Genomic DNA, 18,253 nt, shown 5'->3' with positions numbered 1-18,253 from the left:
GCAGAGACTTTTCATTTCTGCTTGTGGGGAAGCTGATCTAAGCCATTAATCATTTAAGTGGCCCTGTTCTGCATCTTTCCCAGGTCTACAACGTCATATTTCAGAGGTGATACCTATGATTATACATATTTCCTAGGAGGAAATTCACCATAGATTAGTATATGTATGTGACACAGGTAAAGAATGGCAGGGCTTCAATCACACCATTGTGGCCACCATCTTGATTTTTTGGACCACACCCTGAGGCCACCTGTGAAAGAGTGAATTTGTCCTGAGAAGCAATTCTGACTTCTGATCCTCATCTCCAAAATGTCCCACTAGCCATCCCCTGTCTGTCCTTGGGCCACTTCCTTTCTTCTGTTGAAGAGAGGGCTGAGCAGCCTGGGAGCAGTGGGGTAATCCCAGGAGCCACACAAAAGGGGTGGAGGAGAGAGGCCTTCTCTTTCTGATATCTTCTGGAGAAGAAGGGCAATTGATGCTCCCATCGTTTTGCCCAGCAGAAGGCCCACAGAAAGGAGAAGAGATGTAGAGCCAGAGAAATAAGCTGGCAGTTCTGGTCTGCTGTGGGGCTTCAACTAACTTCCCAGTTGGAGTGGACTTTTACGAGCCCCCAGCCGGGTTTCTGAGCACTGGAAATTTAGGCAATGGATCTCCTTACAGATGTGACCTGATTGCCACAGAGTTCCAGAAGAATTAACCTGAAGTCCTCAAGCCACATTTATGCCCAGGTCCACCATAAATTTTGGTGGCAGCTTCCAACAGAAGATGCTTTTGCTGCTCTTTGGAGAAAACGAGCATAAAAGTAGAACCTGTAGCTTTCAGCAGCCTGAGCTCACCTACTTGGAGGGATGGGCACCCTTGCCTCTTGCCCTGACATCACCAGGTCCCCACCCTCTGTGGCCTCCCCTAAAGGTTCAGCTTTGCTGTTGGTGCTGCATTTGCTAAATGGTCCCTGACCCGATGATGAAGCCCTCCCTCAACCCCATCCTTGGGTGATGCAGCCCTGGGGAGGACGGAGAATCCTGCAGGGCCTGGTTCCCCTTTTTCAATTTATCAGGTATCTATCAAACAAGAAGAAACGGTACAAAACAGAAAGGGCTGTGATACCTTCTTTCATAGAAAAGAAATGCTTTATCAATTTTGTTACTGTGATCATGGTCCTCCTTCGATAAACAGCATTAAAGGAAAATTTCTTCAGTAAAAATTAAACATAAGAAGAGCATGAATAAACGTAAAATAAATGCACTTACAAATAACCCATTGATCAATTCATTATCACATTATCTAAAATTTAAGAAGAACTAACTAAACTTCTTATCTATCTTCTAGTCACTAATCTGCAAAAAATAACTATTCCTTAATATTTTCAGAGCCAATGTTCCTTGTTCTGGCATTCACTAAGCATATGCCCCCATATGAAAGAATACTTTCTACCTTTGATTCCTCCAAGATGTCTTGCAATAAATTATTTGATAAATTGATATTTGAAAGACAAGTTTATAGTCCATAAAGGCTCTAGATAAATGTCCGTGGTGGACAGCAAAGAAATAATTGTGGTGGGGAAGGAAGAATGGGTGTAAGAATTTTTTTACCAGAGACAGGACTTTTTTGGAATCAATCTGTAGGTTTTTCCCTTCTATTGCTGCCAAATTTCTGGGTCCTGCCATGGAACCTATCTGAAATCTCTCTCTTTTTAAATTTACTTTCAGTGTCTACAGGTGGCCCTTCTGAAGTGATGAATAATGTATTCTGAGGACAGCCACGTGATCTTAAAACTGCCCCTCAAAGCAATATTGCCTCATATTATTATATTAAGCAGAGCCTTTAGGTAAAAAGTTTTCTTAAGCAGCACAAGAGCTGGGGTTCAAATGTACCCATCTAAAATCACTTGCCAGGGGTGCCAGCATCTAACTAATGCAGCCTTTTCTTATGTCAGAAACATCTGAAGATAACAAAACCACAACCTTCACATCAGGCCCTGAAATACCTGAAAATCTGAAATGGAGGCACCACTGCGCTTGGTCAGATTTTTATGAGCTTAAGTCAACGTTGCAAAAGTCAATGCATTGGACTTGAAACAATCTTGGATCTTGTCTTTGGTTCTTTTTGTACAGCACTGCAGGTTCTTGCCTAAGACAATCCTTTGTCATCTGGTCTCCCAGTGTGATGCAGGAATGTTGCCTGGCCATGGATTCCCAACTGCCTTCTCCATCAGAGGAAATGTCTGTCAACCTCAGGCTGCAAAGATCCACCCCTTGCTGTTCAGCTCAGCCTTCGATCTTAAGGTGCCTCAGTATCACGGCTCACAGTTCATCTTCTTTTGATTCAAACCCAAACCTCCTTAACCCTTCACGCATCCTTTTCCCAAAGGAATCCAAACTTATTACTATTACTGTGATTGCTATCATTAAGCAGATCAGGTAGCCTCTTCACTTTGATAACACAGATCACACCTCCAGGCATGCAAGACCTTTTCTCAGAGTGGATTCATAAGGACTATCATTTACTTATTGGCTGGTCAGCCAACACACACAACCAGGCAAGAAGACCCAACAGATGCATTCACAAAACAAGCAAAGCCTGAGTGGTATTCAGCCTGGTTAGGTTTTTTTGAGTCTGCTATGAGAGCATCTCCCATTGGGTTGGTTTTTAGTTCATTGCATCATATGAACCTAGTTAATGGGTAAATCCAAGAATCAGCTAAGTGTGTTGAGTGAACGCAGCCATTTATTAATAAATCTGGGTCTTCTGAAGGAAGGCTACGCCTCGGATTAGAACAAGCAATGCACATGCCGCACCAAGGAGGGGCAAGGTTGTTGAGCTTAGCTGCAGGGCATTCTGCCTCCCTCGTTTGCCATTGCCCCTTCTCACGTGCCACAGGAGACCAGGTAGATGATCCCAACCTTGAGCAACATTGCTCTTCCTTCATTTCGCACAGGAATTGAAGTGGAAACTGAGCTGGCTGTATCCCAGAGCACCTGCTAACTGAAAGAAGCAGGACGGTTTTGCTACCACTCCTCAACCGGTCCCAGCCTTTGTGGCTTTTCACTCCACCCAGAATTGGAGCCAGAATTTCTTACAGCTATCATCAGGCAGCCCTTATCTCTTCCTCTTCATCTCCAAAGCTGCAGAACAGAGAGGTTGGCAGCTGTTACTTTAACCTCTCAACACGGGCAAAAAAGAGGAAGGAAAACAACAACACTCTCCCTGGCACAGCCTGAGTCACCTGGAATTTAGCTGGCTGCGTAATCCTTCTTCCCCCTTTCTGATGTCAGTTTGACCCGAAACAAAATGAAAACCCGTTTGTAAGCAAGTCCTTCCAATCCAAGGGGCTGGGATGAGCTGATTTCTTCCTCATGAGTAAGTCAATAGCCAGGTCAGGTGGAAGTGCAGGTGTGAATCTCAGGAAATTTCTGGAGTGCCTGAGAGCTCCCTTCAGCATCTTGTTTTCTTTTCTATGCAGGGACACAAAGAGGAAGCCAACACATTGGGAGGTGTGCATTGGTAACTGCCGCCTAGCTCAGCAAAACCCCTTTTACACTACCATGGTTGTGTTGCTTGTCCTCTCGGCTCCTCTTCTCTCGCTCTGCAGCCACTTCTCTGAGGTGGGATGGCCAGAACAGTGCTTTCTGGGACACTTGCACAACCACTTGGATTGGGAAGATTAAGCCAGTCCATTTGCAAGCCCTTGCAAATGGTGGGTGGACCAAAGGTTTGTAAGAGGGTTGGATGAGATGATGGGACTTGTGTTCCGCCTCCTGCAAAGGAGCCTTCTCCTCCCAGCATCAGGGAAGAAGTAAATCAAGGTGCTTCAAAGAAAGGCAAAGATGGTAGGAAAAGGGGTGTTCATCTAAAGGTGGTGTCCAGCCAGAGAGATTGCTCAGAGCTTCTGATTCTCCTGGGGCGATGAAACGATTGACCATCACCTGACTGAAGATAAGCTTCCCAAATTAGCAGAAGTCCTCTTCCTCTCCAGTAGACAGATGGAGGGACTACCTGCTTCTACTCTCCTGTAAGCAAGTAGGGACTACCTTTTTCTGCAGGAGAGCTGTGATTTGTTTCTTTATTACATTTATATCCCCCCCCAAATACAGCCTCTGTCAGTTTCCACAATGCACAGGAAGTAAGTAAAGCTCCAGAGTAAATCTAAATAAAACCGTCCAAAATCTGACGTGCTGGACCCCAAACAGACACAGCTGTGTTAAACCAGATACAGGCACCAATGGCTAGTCCTGAAATGTCAGCCCTCTGGCAGGTGTTCCGGTTCTAACGTCTTCCTGACTCTGAGGAGCGACTGGACTCTGCTCATTTTCTCCTCCCTCTGGGGAAAGAGAGGCGGCCTGGCCCTTCTGCGGGCCGAAAGTTTGGGGTGCGGCTCCTGCCTTTGCCAGGCCTCACGGGCAGGAAAGCCGCAGGGGGAGACGAAGCGGGCAGGGACCAGATTCCGCCTCAGGGATCCCCTTGACCTTCCCGGACTTGTGCAGATGCCCAGGAGCACGACTTCCGTGGGCAAGTTGCCACGGGCATGCCAGTCCCCCCCCCCCCCGGGTCCCTAAATTGAAGGTGCATTTGGGAAGAGAGAGAAAGAGGGAAGAACATAAAATTCAGCAAAGGCATCTGGCGCTTTTTCCAAACTCGTAAATCCACCCCTCGCCTTTGTCATTGCTCCTTCTTTTGGGTTTTTTAAATCTGCTCCTGTGGATTTATCAGAACAAACACCTCATAAATTTGTTCAGATTTTTTTCCCCTTTTCTGCCCTTTGAATCATAGGCAGCTCAAGTTTACCAGAGGCTATTTGGTTACACTAATGGAAATTAATTTATGATGCCAACCAGAGACTTTGTCCGTTTTTGTTCAGGGTTTTGGGGCATTGCTTCTTCCGAACAGAAGATAAATTCAGCTCCTGGCTGTGTGAAGTGACTTGCTAAATGAAAGCGGCCGGGCATGAACAGCTTTGTCAGAACATCGCTGTGGATCATTTGCTTTATGTCCTCCTTGCGTGTGAAATAAATATCTATTCTTCTCCGTATAGTCCCATCAGCCTGCATGGAAGTCTGTGGCGCGAAGGGCCGGGTTGTGGCCCCAAAGGACGCCATCAGAATGCCGCTCGAAAGCCACCCACTGATCTTATGTACACCGAGGTTCTTCCAAGGAGGCCCCTCAAAGTCAGCGGAGCCGTGGAACACAGGAGAACGTCAGCAGCTTTTGTATCTGTGGAAACGATCCCACTCTAGGCATGCCTAATTTCCTGATTATGGAGTCAAAGGAGCCACCCTCTCCCGCAGGGAGCTTCCGAAGGCTGTACAGGCTGTACTTAAGTGCCAACATCTCCAGATTAGGGTGAAGATCTAATCCTGTTTCCAAGGCAGAGGGGCACAGCCCTGGATCAAGCTCGAGTCTGTCACGAACAAGACCCTACAGGCAACTCCTGCATCACCACTTTTGAAAGGTTCAGGTCACAGGTTAGGTCCTCAAAACTGCATTGGATTTTACTGCCTTCTTTGATAAGTCAGTTTTTGTGAAGACAGTGTTGGTTACAACTTCCTTTCCTTTCCTTTCCTTTCCTTTCCTTTCCTTTCCTTTCCTTTCCTTTCCTTTCCTTTCCTTTCCTTTCCTTTCCTTTCCTTTTAAAAAAAATTCACAGCCTTCCTTGCAACGGCTGCAGTTCAGGTGGTTAAAGGCTACCTTCAGCCTGCCTGAGCTTCTTAAAGTCTGTTGTCCCATCAGCCAGGAGCCTCTGCCCTTTTCCTCCAAGGCTTTTGCATACGTCCATGCAATGTTGCAGGTCAGTTCTGGAAGCACAGAGTAAAAGCAAGGAGGCTCTGCAAACTTTCTGATGCTGCTGTTAATGCCCAAGCATTTTGCAAGCAGTAAAAAGCTGGAAGAGATCTCTCACCCATCTTAAGCATTAAAAAAACTGAAACCAAAAACAATTCCCCATCTCTCTGCAGACCTGGGGAGGGGATGGCAGGAAGGGGAGGATTTTACCTAGTCTTAAATTGGCATGGAATTTCCCTGAGCCAAATTTCCCAAATGTGCTTCCAGAGGAATTCTGTATGGAATTCCCTTTCTTCCCTGGCAGTGGATGGTGGAGACCCGGGAGGAGCATTGCCTACCAAAGCTGCTCTCTCATTTTGATCTGGATGGACAAGAGGCGCAACGTGATCCCCTTGAGGTAGGGATCCTCTGTGCCAAAGTTTTGGAAGTGCTGTTGGCAACACCCAAAGGGCTACCAAGGAAGCTAAATCAAACTGGGCTCATGACACCCCCAACCTCATTCTACGTCAGGCCTTTTCAGAACTAGCTTGTGGTGGGGGTGGGTGAGAAGAGCACATGCAGTTACTGGGTGTGTATAGAAGTGGTTGCAGGTAACTGACAACTTGCTAAATGCTGGAAAGACAACTCCAGTTGCCCTCTTGGATCTACTCCTTGCCAGGGAAGATGGGTGTGTAAATCAGCATCCATCCTGGAGGACCCCACATGCTATGCTTTCAACCCAGGTTACTAAAACACAATGGCTATGTTCGCGCATCATGCTAAGCCCAGACAAACCAGCCCAATTATGGTTTAACGTGATGATGACCTGGTCAATGGCTGGCTTCCCAGTTTAATCTAATCTTGTGGATGGCGTGAACCAAGATACAGTAAGAAGACAAGGACCATCTTATTTCTCACAGTGGCCGGCCAGGTTAGTGGCCACCACCCTGTCTTGTGGCAACCAGTTCCAAGCCTCCCGATGTGTTGTGTGCTGGAGGGGAACACTTCCCGGCACAGGGGTGCTCTTGCCAGCCTTCCCTGCAACCCCCGGAGTCCAGGTGCTGGAGCAAGATGCTCCTCCTCCAAGCAGGTAGGAAGCTGCCCATGAAGGGCTTGGGAGTAACTGCTCAGATCACTGCTGTTCCTGGGGCCAGAGGTAAAATTCTGGTCTCTCAGACAAGCAGCTGGCATTGCATTTCCAAGCAAGTCCTCCCTCCCAAGGAAGCGTGGCACAGGACCAGCTTGTTCGTGGACCACCTGTCTGCGATTGCTTCTGCTTGCCCCACTCGGAACCCACAGAGTTGGGATGCTTCAGGTCCCAATGATTAGACAGTGTCATCCTGTGGGACTCTGGAGTCTTGCCTTCTCGGGCTGTGCCTGCCCTGTGGAACAGCCACCCCAGAGATCCGGATGGCCCTGGCCCTGCGGGTCCATCAGGGGGCACTGAAGACCTGGGTGACTTGGGCTGGGAGGTCCGGGGAGCCCCATCAGCTGGTTGTCTACTTGCTCTTTCAGGGGTTGTAGTGACTTTTGACCCCAGCCCTGTGATACGGGACTTTTTTGCATTTTGTTTCATAAATTGTGCTATTGCCTTGGTTTTAACCTTGCGTGACACGATCCCCAAGCCGTGGGGCAGCTCCATCCCTTTATCCGCTGACTCCAAACTTCAGTAATTCTTCCTTGGCTGTCTCTGCATCCCACCCCAAGATGGGTTAACTCCCCCTCCCCTCCCCTCCCCTCCCCAGATCAGCCCTGGAGAAGCCTATGCTTCTGCGCCAACAATTCATAGCATGGAAGAGGTCAGTTTTAGCCTAAAAAGTCTCAATAGCTCTAGGGGAGAGGGGTCAGAGTCTTCCCTATATTTCATTACAGGTAGTCCTCACTTAATGACCACAGTTGGGGCAGAATTTTGGTTGCTAAGCAAAGCGGTCATTAAGCAAATCTGACCTGATTTTACGACCCTTTTTTCGGCAGGCATTAAGTGAATCACACAGTTCCCCATTGATTTTGCTTGCCAGAAGCTGGCCAAGAAAGTCAAAAATGGCAACCACACGACCATGAGATGCTGTGATGGTCGTAAACGTGAACTGGTTTCCAAGTGCCCAAATTGTGATTACATGACTGTGGGGACACTGCGATGGTCATAAGTGTGAGGACCAGTCATAGGTTGGGTTTCCCTGCACCGTTGTAAGTCTAAGCCATCACTAAATGAATGGTTGTTAAGTGAGGACTACCCATACAGTCTTCAGTATCACTGGAGCATCCTCTATGTCGTTCTTCCCCCGACCTCCGAAACCTGAAGCTTTTCCAGTTGCCCAAGCAAAAGCAGCATCTAGACTCGCAGTGGCAGCAGTGAAGTTCTACGCAGTCCCCAAAGCGTAACCTAACATCCTTCTGAGCCTAGAAAGTCGGAAACTATCCACACTTACTATGGATCTGGAAAGAAATATTTTGGAATTTAGGTTCTCTATACAATTTAGCGTGCAAACCATAAAAAGAAATGACTAATATAAAAGCTAAGAAAGTGTATAGCCAGAAGCAAGCTTAAACCAACCAACAGGAGTTAATCTGGAGTGTAAAATGTCTCCAGGATTGCAGTAAAGGCAGGTGAGCTTGTCTGCAAAGGTGGGGCTACCCCACAGAGAAGGGGCCCACAGTGAAAATCCTTTCTCAGGTAATTGCTCTTCCTATTTCACTAGGAGGACGACATGCAAAGGGAGATCTTGGGTGGTGGCTTTGGGGTCCAGAGGGGAATAGACAGGACAGTGAAGATTTTCATTTGGATAGCTCAGACCAGCCCCACTTATGGCTTGATTGTTTTCCTCAGATACAGCAACAACTCATATAGTCAGCAAAACCCTGTCCTGGGGTGTCTAAAGCTCTAAAGATTAAACAAAGTCAACTGCACGATCAAAGCCACCATGTGGACTTTTTTTACTGCCCCTACCCCCCTGTGCTAACACTCCCATTTTATGATTCCATCAGCTGGGCCCAATTATGGGTCAGCGTTGTCTTCTGGACTGGCTGAGGTGTCCAGAGCATTCTGAGATCCTCTGCAGAGCCTCACTGGAGGGTGCTTCCAACATCTGCTGAAGACCTCCCTCTTTGTCCAACATTTCCTGACATTTGAAGTTACACTATGGGTTTTATCAGTATTTATTGTCTGGATGTTTTTATTGGTAACTCTATTGTAGCGATTGCTTCATTGTTTCATGTTTTCCCATGCTTTACTAGGTACCCCACTTATGGCTTATTTTACTCCTTTCAAATATAAATAAATAAGCAAGCTAACGAATCTCTGGGCCTCCTTGTACTCTCTTTGCACAAGCTGCTTGCAGGTTTCCTGGAACAACTATGGAAAGTCACCTTGGGAGCAGTCCTAAGAGGAATATGGATGACGTGGGGCACTCCACATTCCTGGGGTAAAGTCCTCAGCTGTGGCTTTCCTTGCCTGGTTTCTGCACGGCCAAATTCAGATGCTTTGTGCTCACCCAACATGATCCAAGTGCGGTTGACTTTTTCCCCATCTGTGGAATTGTCAGAACACACCTACCTTACAGCTGTTGGTAGCCACAACCTGCACCAGAGCCAGATATTGATGGATGAGCAGCCAACCTTGTGGGTTGACAGAATGAAAAACTAACAGGCCCTCGCAGCAAGGAAGTTAACAGATAATAAAATAACTGGTCAGTTTTAGTGTCTTGGTGACATTTTTAGAACCAAAAGGGGAGAAGGAGACTAGCCAGAAGGAGACTAGTCATGACAGACTAGCCAGAGAAAAACGAGCAGTTGGACGGAATGTACTTTTTAGCATAGTGTGATTATGGCATTTGTTCCTGTCTTGAATGTGTTCATTTTCTGTTTTGGTTTTTTTGTTGTGCTGTTGGAGAGAGGTGCTAAGTCAACAAATAATGCAATTACATTGCCCTAGCAGCCATTTTTTAAACAGAATCTTTCCCATATGTGTATGCATGAGTAATGTATAGGTCTATTTCTCCCCACCCAAGCTTTTTGTCAGCCAACAGAGGACTACTTTGCAAAATGATTCCACAGTGGCCTTTTCAGTTACTGTTTTTATAGCAAGGACAACCTGGAAATCCTTTTCCCCTCCCAGCTGTGGATGGGTTAGCCTGGAGCCTCTTTGTAGCAGTTCAGGAAGGTCAGATGAAATATATTTGCAAAAAGTGTTTCACTTTTCCGGCTTTTTTCTGAAGAGACTTCTGGACCCTTCTTGTCACAAATTCTGGGAACCACATTAATCATCAAAGGATGCAGGTCGCCCAGAGTTCACCCAAAGGAGAAATGAGATGTAATGGACCTCAGTGTTTATGCTGGTCTATGACTGTAACAAAGATTTGATTTGATTTGATTTGACCTCAGTATTTTGCTGGGAGAACATGACTGTGGGTGAAGTGATTGAGGCAACCCTCCCAGGACTACAGGGGCGGAGTAGAAGCTGGATGTCCTCAATGCATCTCCTCCACCTGCCTGTCTCAGAGGGTTGCCGTGAGGATTCAAGGAGGGTGAGGAACAACAGAAGTTACTTCAGGCTTTTTAGGGACGAAAAGAAACATCACTGCAACTAATAAGCAGTCGCAAAATACTATGACATCCACTTCTCTTTCTTCTCTCTATTTCCCCTCCCTCCCCCCCGCCCCCACACGGGGTGTTCAAAAACGTCATGATGGCAGATAAAAACTAGGAAATACACGTAAAAAATGTCCACCTGCAAATAAAAACTAGGAATACACAAAAAAACCAGGCGGAGCTTTGAATACACCATGACTGTCATTGTGCCTCCCCCCCCCCCCATGCCCTGCGCACTTCCCGGCTTCCCTTGTTTTGCTTATCCACCATTCTCAAGGGCACAAGGAATGCCTCAGACTGAACCAGTCCACTTGTCTGTCTTCTTCAGTGATGTTTGCACAGACTGGCAGCAGCTTTCCTGAGCTAGGGCCCTTCCACTGTCCAAGGGGATGGACTGATAGGAATTTGAAGGGTCCAGGCAAAGGGTAGAATACTGGAAGAGGTCAAAGGCATCGGCCCAACCCTTGGATGATGTAGACAGATGGATTTTTAACTCAGTTAAAGCCTTTGGAGGGTGGAGGGGGAGGTTTCGTTGAGCTAATCTCCCAGAAGGAGAGCACCACCTACTGAAGCTTCAGAGGAAAGCAAAGGAAGAGTTCACACCACTGCGGGAGTCGAATTTGTTCACCAACGCTTGTCCAGGCATTTCATTCATTCATTAATCAGCCAACCAATCAACGGCCAATCCATCAGGGAAGGGGAAAGGGGAAAAGTGCTGTTTCTGTTGTCTCCTCCTCCTCCTCCTCCTCCTCCAAAACAGAACAAAACTTGATAGGCCTTCCAGAGCAGTTTACAGCTACAATCCAAGCTACTTACCTGAGTCAAGTGGAATTTTGAGTTGATGATCCGGAGTTGCATTATAAGCCAATTAAAACAGCCAATACAGAAAATATGAGCAGGGACAAGTTGAAAGCTGCAAAGATCACAACATCACAGAATCAGATCTTGCTCAACTCACTTTAAAAAGAGGACATGATTTCATCTGGATGATAAATTTTGCCTAAATTTGGTCTGTGTTAGCATTCTACATACTAAATACTGATGAAGTATTGCATTCCGTAACATTTTCTGCAATTTTTAAAAATGCTCGTTTTGAAATATATCCCTAATAAGTTGCACACTTTTGCAAGCAACTTTACTAATCTAAATCTATTTTAGCACATGTCTTACTATACATTCTTTGAAAGAATGCAATTATTCATCATACATGTTTTAAAAATTTGAGTATTTCTAAGACATGCTTTTATTAAAGTTTCATCTTTCCTGAATATGTTATTTTCTACAGGTGTTTAAAATTAGAAGTGGAATTGCTGTGTGGCTTTTATTTGTGACATGATAAATCTCAGTCTCAGAGAAATTGGTGACGGATTTCTTCTCCATTCCCACATAAAAGAGTAAAAAGCGGTTCAGCCCCTGAGGGAAAGGTTCCTGTGAGAAGGGCCAGTTGCATTCCGGGGTCTCTGCTGGGAGGGGTTGTCAAGGAGAAAGTCAGGATGGTATCCATGAGTATGTGATCACCTCCCTTTGTAAAAGTGTGATGTGTGCAGGAGATGTAATGAGGGATGGGCTTTGACTGCGAGGGTTTTTCTGCTCCCCCCTGGCCCCTGCAGACACCCCTGACTGCATCTGCAGCAGTAGCTGATGTGCTGCTTTCCCCAGGTGATCTGGGGAAATTCAGTGCCGTTCGCTGAGTGGCAGATGAACGGTCAGGAGCGTCCTGGTGCCATAAAAGCTTCCTATCCACAGGCCGAGGAAAAGACCCCTGGCCAGGGACCATCGCGATGCAGAGCCAGAGAATGGCGTTCTGTTCTGCTTCAGAAGGGAAACTGGGATGTCCCTCACTTTCCCAAAAACCTCCAATGCCTTCCATTGACCGTAAGAGGAAAATCAACAAACATCACTCATCATTTCGCCTCTTGGCAGAAATGCTTGACATTCACAGGCCTTAAAATTCCATTCTCTTATTTTGGAAAAAGAAGAGGGCTTGCTGTATGAGCCTTTAAAATTGAGTTTTTGCCACTAAGGATGTCCTTTATTGGTGCACCCCCAATATCGTTGGGCTCGTTTGATGTGTTCCTTGGTGTATGATGTGTGTAAATGGTTCTTCCCATCAGCCTATCCTGGTGATCTCCAATTCCTCTCCCTCCTGCCCCCCCCCCCCATCCAAGCTAGAGCATCTAGGAGATAATCTTTTAAACAACTATGAAAATCAGACATCAGACTTCAAGGAGGCCACCTAGAGTGGAACCCAGGGACTTGATAATCGTAATAAAGACAGTTTCACCCTCTGCGCTTTCCTACAAAGGCTACTAAATACACCACTCCTGCCCAGATGGTGCTGGAGGCTTCTGTACTCTGTGATATTCCATGCAACTATCGTCCACTTTAATGATACCCCCTCAACGACAACAGCCATTTGAATTTCCCACGATTCCAAAAATATTTCAGAAAGGGAACTTCTTTGGCAGATGCCCCAGTGCTGTTTGTCAACAGAGACGCTGATGCTGCGCTGGGTCCAGTGACTGATGTCTCTGTCAATCCAAAGCACTGCAGATTTATCTATCTATCTATCTATCTATCTATCTATCTATCTATCTATCTATCTATCTATCTATCTATCTATCTATCTATCTATCTATCTATCATCTATCTGATTCTATGGCCGCCCATGTCAATGAGTGACTCTGGGTGGCTTACAACAACAAAACCATAAAAAAATTAAAACAATTATAATTAAAACAGTTAAAATATAAAATAAATACAAAATAAATATATATGGCTGCCAAGTGAGCAACGCATAGATATTAATACAGCCAAGAGGCGGGACCATCCACACGCTCGAGGCCCCAGGCCCGGGCACAAAGCCAGGTGTTTATGGCCTTACGAAAGGCCAACAGGGTCGGGGACATCCCAATTTCTGGAGGGAGGATGCTCCAGAGGGCAGGTGCTACAGAGGAGAAGGCACGCCTTCTAGTTCCTGCCAGCCGACACTCCCTGGCTGACGGGACCCGCAGCATACCCAACATACCCAGATTGTTAGGCCTCCAAGCACCTTCCTTCATACAGAGGCTGAAAGATGGCCCTTTTCGTTCTTTCTTCTGTCCATGTGCCTCCTGTGACTGGGAAGAAGAGCTGTCAGTCATAAAGTGTTGCCCATCCCCAACTCTCTCCTGCCTATTGCTCTCTAGGCTGACAAATGGAAACTTAGTTTGAACCCAAAGCTGAATTGCCAGTTGGCCAAAAGTCTGGGCCTGCCAGGGAGGGAGAATGGGAGGGCAAGAGGGAAGCCTCAGGAGGGGTCACTCTAGCGTCCAGTCCTGGTGTAACCTGACTGAATTCTCCAGCCCCTTTGGAAGGTGAACCAAAGTTTTGGGGACCATCTTGCTTTGGCTCAGACCAGTTTCAACCAGAATCACTTCTGTGCAAGGTCTGAAGAGGGACAGCCATGCTCACTTTTCTGTGTTGCCTGAAGTGAATGCATGGTCTTCCTCTATCATGGTAATTCTCGGTGTCCTTGACCCTTTCTGGCCAAGCGGCCCATGAACACTTCAGTTCATAGCACATCCCTACCACACCTCCTCCTGAAAGGCGTCTCGGAGGCGTGCAGCAGCTGCCCCAAATGCCATTATCCCTGGCCTTGCAGAGGAGCCCCGTTGGATGGCAGGGCAGAGGTCTTCTTTGTGTTTGACCTTCGGAGGAGGGGGGCCAACAGACATTTTAGGGAGAGAAGCAGAAGTTCTTAAGATGTGTGTGGAGACTTTTGCGAGTCTTAAGAGGAAGTGCAGCTTTTTATCACTGATGAGTGACTCGGGGTGTGTGGCCTATGTGTATGTGTATATACACACAGCCATATCATACACACACATATTAGATAAAAGGACTGTTTGCAGATGGACTTAGCATTTGAAGGGACATCTTCCAGAGCTTGGCCTGACGTGGAAGCTTTGCCACACAGGAGGAGGTCTGGATGGGAGGTGGCCTGAGAAGGAGGCAGCGTAAGACATCTTGGGCCCTACCACAGAAGAAAGGCAGGAAGTCAGGGCCGTAAGGAGTGCCAGGATTTGAAGGAGAAACGGTTATTCAAAGCACAGTGGGGAGTGTGTGTCACCCCTGCTGGCAACTGTGGCTTTTCCTTCTACCTATAAAAATGTGCCAGCCAGTGTAACATGCACATACACTCCAAAACACCTTTCCCCCTTTGAATCCGATCACTGTGCAGACTTAGCAATACATGAAATAGTGGTGTTAAGTTTGGAGCAGCATTTCCAAAGAGCCCTACATGGCATGGGACTAGGTATCTGAGGGACCGCCTCTTCCCACTTCCATCTGCCTCTCCCACCAGGTCACGTGGGAGGGGTGTGCTGCAGGTCCCGCCTACTAAGGAGTCACATCTGGCGGGACTCAGGCGGTGGGCCTTTTCTGCTGGGGCCCCCACCCTATGGAACACCATCACCCCTGGGGTGAGATCGGCCCCATCCCACTTGCCATCCAGAAGCCCCCAAGACGTGGTTTTTCCATCCACCTGGGGGGTCCCATGGTGGGTCGGCAAGATGGCTGTGTGATGTGAAGTGATGGTTGTCTCTCCCACTATCCTGAGTTTTTATCTTCCTGTTTTTCTGTTTTTACTTCGTGCTTTATGATGTTTGTTGTTTTCATGTATTGTACACCACCCAGAGTCTGGTTTTGCAAGATGGTTGGCTATATAAATTTGTTTAAAAATCAATAAATATTTTTCAGCCATTGCATCAACTGCCCCGAGGACTGGAAAATGGGGATGGGGGTGCGGCAGTCACTGGTTCTTTCCCTCCCCAGCTGGGCCAATGGCTGGCTTTGCTCCATAACCTTTGGGCACCGACAAGTCCCACGCGGTGACCCTGCACACCAGCTCCTGCCTGCGGTGTCTCATTGACCAACAGCGGCCCACGGACGGGATGTTTCCAATCAAAGGCTCTTTTCAAGGGACAATCCAGGCAGGTGTTTACTCTAGCAGCAGTAACAAGAAATTACCTCCGAACGGCCTCCTGTGCGAGCTGTATATCCTGAGTGCATTGTTTCCAGGGCATCTGAGGCAAGACAGAGAGAATCAATCTGAAAGCAATCAAGATGTTTGGATTCACGGAGGCTGCTGCTATAAACAGAGATTTGCTCTGAAGCAAGATCTTTCCAAATGGCGGATTGGAACAGGGACAACTTGGAGCAATGTGAATGAAACCTAAGGTGCACTGCTGTAAGGCTCAGGATGCGAGGGCCAAGCTGGTTAAGATGTGAATCACAGCAAAGGCTTCTCTGGGCCGCTGGTCTGCTCTCCTTTGTTCTCCCAAGGTACTCACAGCAAGGGCCAGCCAACCCAGGGAAGAGGTACCGTCCTGGATGCCATCAGCGAAACAAGTATGACTCGCACGGAAATAAATGGTCCGAAAACAGATGTCTTTGGGTTTGGTGGCTCTCCAACCGTCTTCCACTACATGTCCAATTTTCACCGCATCAGACCTTCTGTGAGTTTGTAGCAGCAGAAACACATTTCTCAAAGGGAACAGACTCCCACCTCCCATGGCATCCCAGATTGGCATGTGCCAGCAGCCAATAGCTGAAAAATATCAGCTGGCTGGTTTTGTAGCCTTCTGCCCTGCTGCAGACGAGGCTTCCCGAAGTGAACGTCGGTTGGATCCCCATTTCGTACCTGCAGTGGAGCAGCTGGTTACGGTTTCCAGAGGCCTGGGGTTTGCCTTGTTTTCCCTTAATTCCTTTTGTTCACTTATTCTCTCTGTCAAGCACCAAACTATTGGGCCTATTATAGATAACTTCTGATTTCCTGTTATCCAAAAGTATTTTTTTAAAGTTATGCCATTCTAGTATGAATGTGTTTGCAGGGCCATCTGTGGAGAGGGAAACACAACAGTCAAGAGGTCATCTGCAACCACACAATCAAAGCCCCCTCCCTTCTTTACATGCTCAGTTGTGGTGTCCTCTTGCCTTTCTTGACCACCCCTGGCAGACACCCCTGGCTCCCCTGACGTTCTGTGGGCATCCTTGGTTTCCTTCACCCTTGGCACCCCCTCAGTCAGTTTTCCTCCCGGGAGGGGTCGATGCCTTCCCACCCAGGCTGGCTTGGTCTGCAGGACGCAATGCTCCAGTCCCAGGTTTCTGTTGTGGGACCCACAGAAAGGACAAGCAACAACTCCTGGGTTTCACCTGTCAGAAGAGGAGAGTGGGTCTCAATTCCTTAGCCGCCCCACATAAGCTCCAAAGGCTCCTCTGCACATCTTGCTGGTTGAAGTTCTACCTGTTCTGGGTGTGTGCTGCACATGTCGCAACATGGGCAGAGCTTTGATCACACTACCCTAGTCTCCATCTTGCCTATTTTGACCATACCCTGAGGATACCCCTGCACTGATTGTTAAGGCTGTGAATGCAGGAGGTCATGGACCTGAACCCCAACACTGTCCATCTCCTCTTGCTCCACTTGAAAAGTCATGTTCATCAGCTTCTGCCAGCACAAACCATGCTGAGCGGAACTTCTATGGCAAATTGTGGCAAATTGTTCCAAGGGATCTATGGTCTTGTGGTGTTTGCCACCCAAGGACCCTGATTTCCAGGGCCATTTGCTCTTTGGCAGCGGAGGAGACCTGGAGTGTGCTCACCCTATCAGACCTGGCAGAACAGGCAGATTCCCTCAGGGGGAGGTGGTCCCACAACTAACCCGCGCCTTTAAAGGTGATAACCTGCACCTTGAATCGCACCTGGAAAGAAATTGGAAACCAATGCAGCTTGTGCAGCAGCAGTGCAATACGGGTGAACCGTGCAAGGCCCAGAACTGGGCGAGTTGCTGCATTCTGGACCAGTTGTGATTTCTGGATGGTCTTCAAGGGCAGCCCCATATAGAACATATTGCAATAATCCAACTGAGAAGTGAATGGGGTCCAAGTAACTGTGAGCAAGCCTTCCTGGTCCAGGGATGGGTGCAACTGGCACACAAGACGAATCTGTGCGAAGGCCCCCCTGGCCCAGCTGCCACCTGCTCCTCAAGCAGGAACTGTGAGTCTAGGAGAACCTCAGGTTGAGCACCAGCTCTGTCCAGGGGAGTGCTATCCCAGCCAGAGTCAGGGACGACCCTCGCCAGAACCAGGGATACCAAAGACCCAGAGCTGTGGAGCGGTCACTCCAGGAGACTAGGGGACAGACGATGGAGTATCACTTTCCCTCCTTCTCACGCCTAGCAAGGAGGAACCAGGTGCCAGAGAACAAATCCCTTGGACAACCACATCTGAGCACTGCAGCGCAGAAAGCCCTAAGTCTTTCCATTCTGGAGAGGCTGCATTCCACAGCTGAAGAGCGCTTGACAGAAACAGCTAGCTGTGTTGCAAATCCAACCCTCTGCAAGGCCCGGAATATTGGCAGCACTCTAGTTTCAGAAGGAAACTAAAGATATGCTCTATAATTTTGCTAGCAGTTGCTTCCACGGTTTTATTGTGAGAGAAGACAATTTATGACTTTTGAATTGCCGCTCAGAATTGCACCAGACCAAGGAAGAAGTGTCTTCTTTGCAAGCAGGAATTTGGAAACAATACTCAATCTTCCTACTGGAAAAAATAAAAGGGAAACTGTAAATGTGTCCACTTTCATAATTAATTGCTTTCCCTGTAGTAATTGCTATTGGCTCCATATGCAATATGCCAGATTCTTAGGCGCATTCAAGTAGCGTAAGTTCAACAGAGTTTAAAACATTACACTCATTGCTTTGTGTTTTGCAACTGTATATTGTCCAATTCTGCAAAACAAAATTTCTTCTCTTAAGGAAGCCATTTACAGTAACTAAATATTAGTATTTTTATAACAAAAAATCTGTTTATACTGATAAAATCCCCCCCAGGTTTGTTTGTTTTTTTACAACTTGTCATATTAGATTTGG

The sequence above is a fragment of the Candoia aspera genome, chromosome 8 (genome assembly GCF_035149785.1).
Source record: "Candoia aspera isolate rCanAsp1 chromosome 8, rCanAsp1.hap2, whole genome shotgun sequence".
NCBI classification, from domain to species: Eukaryota; Metazoa; Chordata; class Lepidosauria; order Squamata; family Boidae; genus Candoia; species Candoia aspera.
This window is presented reverse-complemented; position numbering follows the sequence as displayed.